This window comes from Rhinoderma darwinii, chromosome 10, assembly GCF_050947455.1.
Source record: "Rhinoderma darwinii isolate aRhiDar2 chromosome 10, aRhiDar2.hap1, whole genome shotgun sequence".
Classification (NCBI taxonomy): Eukaryota; Metazoa; Chordata; class Amphibia; order Anura; family Rhinodermatidae; genus Rhinoderma; species Rhinoderma darwinii.
In genome coordinates, this window is record NC_134696.1 from 13,204,520 (window position 1) to 13,210,139 (window position 5,620).

The 5,620-nt window shown below is 41.2% G+C and overlaps 1 long non-coding RNA gene across 1 annotated transcript; it reads left to right on the forward strand.

Moving 5' to 3' along the window:
- Positions 1 to 902: 902 nt before the first annotated feature.
- LOC142661790 (uncharacterized) lies at positions 903 to 2,557 on the forward strand. The gene is made up of 3 exons (XR_012850817.1): positions 903 to 945; positions 1,628 to 1,841; positions 2,415 to 2,557. It is a non-coding gene; the product is annotated as an uncharacterized LOC142661790 (long non-coding RNA).
- The last annotated feature ends 3,063 nt before the right edge of the window (positions 2,558 to 5,620 follow it).

Genomic DNA, 5,620 nt, shown 5'->3' on the forward strand with positions numbered 1-5,620 from the left:
GTATTATACTCCAGAGTTGCACTCACTATTCTGCTGGTGGGGTCACTGTGTACATACATTACATTACTTATCCTGTACTGATCCTGAGTTACATCCTGTATTATACTCTAGAGCTGCACTCACTATTCTGCTGGTGGAGTCACTGTGTACATACATTACATTACTTATCCTGTACTGATCCTGAGTTACATCCTGTATTATACTCCAGAGCTGCACTCACTATTCTGCTGGTGGAGTCACTGTGTACATACATTACATTACTTATCCTGTACTGATCCTGAGTTACATCCTGTATTATACTCCAGAGCTGCACTCACTATTCTGCTGGTGGAGTCACTGTGTACATACATTACATTACTTATCCTGTACTGATCCTGAGTTACATCCTGTATTATACTTCAGAGCTGCACTCACTATTCTGCTGGTGGAGACACTCTGTACATACATTACATTACTTATCCTGTACTGATCCTGAGTTACATCCTCTATTATACTCCAGAGCTACACTCACTATTCTGCTGGTGGAGTCACTGTATACATACATTACATTACTTATCCTGTACTGATCCTGAGTTACATCCTGTATTATACTCCAGAGCTGCACTCACTATTCTGCTGGTGGAGTCACTGTGTACATACATTACATTACTTATCCTGTACTGATCCTGAGTTACATCCTGTATTATACTCTAGAGCTACACTCTCTAAATCTGCTAGAAGCACAAACCTGATAGTAATAAATGGGTAGCCTTTTCTACATTTTTGAACCCTAGTTTTTAGTGCTCTCGCCATTGTGTGTAATTTGGCAAGATTTCCAATTTCGACTATAAGCCATTGACCAGGAGGTGGTGGAAATTGACAAAGGTTACCAAGTGATTACAGAGAATAACAGCGGACTAATGTGGACTGTCACACTACGTGGTGGAGAGCGAGTGATCTCGGGAGGTAAGAGGAACGCTCCAACCAGTGCTCGGATATTCTTCACCATTTGGATGCTAGTTCTTAAAGGGACATACACAGCAATAAATTTGTGACAATGAGAATGATTTCCCCGTATTTTTACAATTATCCTTTCTGTGTATTGCTGCACATGTATTATATCTTACAGTAGCTTGTTGTCAGTGAATGGGAACATTGGTATTTATATTCAAAGGATGAAAATTGTACTGTTACAAGGGTATCCAGTGTAGACCATATTAGCTGAACTCATTTCTATGCTTCCTGAGTTTGCTACAATGTATCAGTGCAGGTAAGATGTATCAGTCTGACTGTATATCTCACACAGTATTGTCTGGACTGATACATAGCAACAATTTCTTAGCTTTGTAGGACTAGGTCTGTATGGGTTTCCAGCCATTGGATATGAAATGTTAAATACTTTTGTGTCAAAAAAGGCAAAAGTATAATAGGTATGATACCTTTATTGGCTAACCATAAAAGTTCTATATGCAAGCTTTCAGAGCACAGAGGCCCCTTCTTCAATACATTGGATACAAACAAGACTGTGCATTTACAGACAGCAAGCAGAGATCTTAAAAATGGTGATTAATCACAGCATACAGATCACAGGTAGTAGTGCTGTACAACTGGACTACAGTGGGGAAACTGATGTGTACTGTTATTACAGGATGTGGTATATTCTGCTCTACGTGACTCTATTCTACTCTGGAGGGGACTCCGCTGAATTGAGGGGGACGTTTGTAACACTAGAATTTCAGGGATCCCCAAATGAAATATCCAAAATATGGAACATAACAGTCCCTGAATGGTTTCATGTGAAGATCCATAACGTCTCCTGTTGTCTGGACTCTTCACAATCATGTGACAGGAACTACCTACAGGTAAGGCACATGGTATATTTAAAGGGTCACTCCACCGAAACGTAAAAATTCAAATCATCGCGGCTCTTTGACCGAAGGAGTTTGGCAGAGTTCTCCTGCTCCATTATCCAATGAAAGTTCCTTCCGTCTACTGGAAGTGGCAGGTAGTGGGGCATACATGGAGGTGTTGACCAGGATGTGAACACCATAGATTATTTATTCTTAGTGGACTGGTCTTCTGGCTCCCGGGTGTCTGCTCATGTTAGCAGTTTGTGGTGTCTGGTGTATGTAGGGAAGATAAGGACTAAAGCAAACATAAAAATGAGACCCCTTTCTGGCGCTGACTGACACCACCACATTCCTAACCACCCTGGAGAGGAGGTCCTGGCGACTATTTGCCCTTTATACACCACTTTTTTGCTAAGGTGGCACCTGTGGAGACCAGGTTCTCGACACCAACCTGGGTAGGACTCCCTCTCTCCATGGGCCCAATGGGCATCCCCCTTTGGCATGGATGCCCTTAGTTTTGGCATTTGAACTGATGTTTTTATGTTCATGTTGGGTTCCTCACTGGATTATTTCTTTCCTTCCAAGATCACCTCATGGGGCAAAGGGTCTGATTCACTTCGCCTCTGCCCTGCGGCCAATATCTCCAGGGACCGAGAATACCACTTACAGGGTAATAAGGTGACTGTCAAATTCGCCAGCAAGCCGTCACGTCCACGTACACCTCTCTTTGAAGCATTATTTACAGCGGAAAGTACCAGTTTATGCTATATACGGATTTAGTCACAAAATGTTGAATTATGCCTTTTTCTATTAAAGGGTTCTAACATATTTTGTAGCTAAATATATGTGCTTGCTGTCAGTGAATGGAGATGTTTCCATTTAGAGGCTGTAGCTGTCACACAAACAGCTGTCAATGACTTTCTGTATTGGTGACATCTATTACTTGTATAAGCAGTTATTCTGTGCAGGGGAACTGTCCATGATACAGAACATAAAATAGTAAAATGATATCTGACAATAGGAGAAACAGGGAGGACAAGCTCAGGAAATACAGACAAGAGGGGTCAGAGGAAAAAACGCTGTGGGGGCAAAAGTGTCTAAATGGAGAAAGGGTTTGTAAGAAATTAGAAAGACATGACCGTTTTCTTCCAGAAACAGCGCCGCTCTTGTCTATGGGCTGGGTCTGGTATTGCAACCAGACACAGCCCATTGACAATTGTAGCGCTGTTTCTGGAAGAAAGCAGGCATGTTTTTCTAATGTTATACATCCCCTTTAACCAGAAGTGAAGTACCCCTTTAAATGCAAGGTGCGTGACTTCCAGGAACCCCTGTTCAAAATTCAAGATGGCTGAAAAGGAATACGAAGGATGAAGTAACACAACATTGGGATGGTTGTGTATCCGGCATGGGGTAATCTATAAATTAGGAATAATAGTGAAAATAACTTTGTTTCAGGATATTGTATCAGGACTGAATACACGGGACCATCAGGGGTCCTAATGAGCAAACCTTATGATTCCATCTACCCCAAACACTACGTCTGCAGATATAAAATCAATGTGGAAGAAGGAAATACTATTCATCTCAAGTTTGTGGAGTTCAGCATAGAAGCCGGTGGTGACGACACGATATGTCCCTCTTACAAGCTGCAGGTGAGACTTCAGACCTTTATCAACAGGAATGTCTCAAAAACTGGTGATCATATATATTATCACTTATATTTCAAAAGTAGCACTGCCCTGTCTGTAATTATATGCTTAGAATTAGGCAAACAAAAAACGGCTGTAAAATACGGAGCTGTTTTCAAGGGAAAACAGCCTCTGATTTTCAGCTGTTTTTTAAGCATAAAGCGTTTTTTTGAGCTGTTTTTCTATCGACCCAATAAAAAAAATCGCTCCTAAAACAGCTCAAGATGTGACATGCACTTCTTTCTTACGGGGCGGTTTCTTACACACCGTTTTTAAAGACGGTCGTGTAAAAATCGCCTCCGTGGGAACGGAACGCTGTTTTTCCCATTGAAATCAATGGGAAGATGTTTTGGAGGCATTCAGCTCCCGTATTTCCAGCCATTTTTTGGGGCGTTTACGGCCCGAAAAATGGCTGAAAATAGGCCGTGTGAACATACCCTTAGTGAGCATATACAGAACCTTTTTCTTGTCCTGTGTATTACGCTTGCAGTACCAAGCCTCACCACTTGGTGTGCTGTTTAATATGCCCATGAGCTACACAGTTCTTTCACTCAGATATACAGTAAGGCTGGGTTCACACAAGCATGTTACGTCCGTAATGGACGGAACGTATTTCGGCTGCAAGTCCCGGACCGAACACACTGCAGGGAGCCGGGCTCCTAGCATCATAGTTATGTACGACGCTAGGAGTCCCTGCCTCTCCGTGAGAATAAATGAAAAAGAAAAAGACACGGCGCCACCTTGTGCAGATCAATTGGTAAAGGTGAGACAGTGCGGCAGGAAAATTGCTCACCTGGAGACAAAGTTTTTAAGGCATGTAAATATAAGCCACAGTGCTGCTGCCAGATCCGAGTCGGTGACCAGAAGGGACCGCTTGGGTGTAGATAGTTGCAGGAGAAAAATGTGGATCATTCCAGGGGCGCTGCTGTGTGGTGGGAATAATGGGAGCGATATCCAGAGGTATTGGTAGGTTCCAATTTATTTGAACAGGTAGGCTACGCGTTTCAACGACGGACAGTCGTCTTCATCAGGCCATGTGTGAAGTTACATACAAAATGGCTTATATAGCATTTAGGCATGTGTCAAAAAACCGCCAAATCTGTAAAAGGTCAAGGTGCGATCGTGACGTCACACCCGGTTTTTTTTAAAAGAAACATAGCATAAAGTAACAGATACATTTAAAATTGGCAAACAGTCTAAAAGGTTAAATTTAAAAAACAATTCGAACAGAGGAACGGGCGAGAGTGAGAGACAGCAAAATACATACATAAATATATTGTTGGGTAAACTCAAAATAATATGTCATTAATAAACGAGTATAGAAACTTACAGTAGACGGTTAACATGGTGTGGTAGGATAAATGAGGTATGTGAATAAAATGGTGAGAATTGATTTGGCCTGGGGCTACAGTGGGAATAAATGTATTTGTCGGGTTACAGAGCAAGAAGCCGGGACGCGGTTTCGTTGCCAAAGCAACCGAGCAGAGAGAGAAAGGACGGAACCAATGGAAGGGTCTGTGCTTACTGCAGGTGAAAAATTAGGGCTTTGAAAAGTATATTGTAAGATTAAAGAAATATACATCGCTGGTGTATTAGTTTTAATCGAAATTAGGTGTTTAAAAGGATAAATGGAAACTTACAGAGCTCTAAAAAGTGAATGGTACAATTCCAAGTATTTCTATTCTAGTTGGAAATGTAGTTTAACCTCCAGTATGTAATTCTATTAGAGGAATATTCGGTTATGAACATTAAAATTCTTGTAAAGACCGTTAAAAGCCGCAATTATATTAACAGGTTCTATTGTCGGGCAGCGGGACAAAGGGAACCCAAAACGGACGGGAACAAATGGAGCAAAACTTGCTGAAGGTAAGTAGGTGATTATGAAAAATATTATTAATCTTCATGTTTTGGGAAGGTTAATTGGGCATTATTGCATATTTAATGTTCCCAATGATGGAAGACACTGCATTAATGAATTCCTGTGGATAGTAAAGTAATAGGGGGAGAACATAGGTCTGTTAATGAATATTTTCATTTTAGTTTGAGAAAATGTTTGACTACAAGTGTTTAGTTTGCAGTTTAACCGATATTAAAAATGTGGGT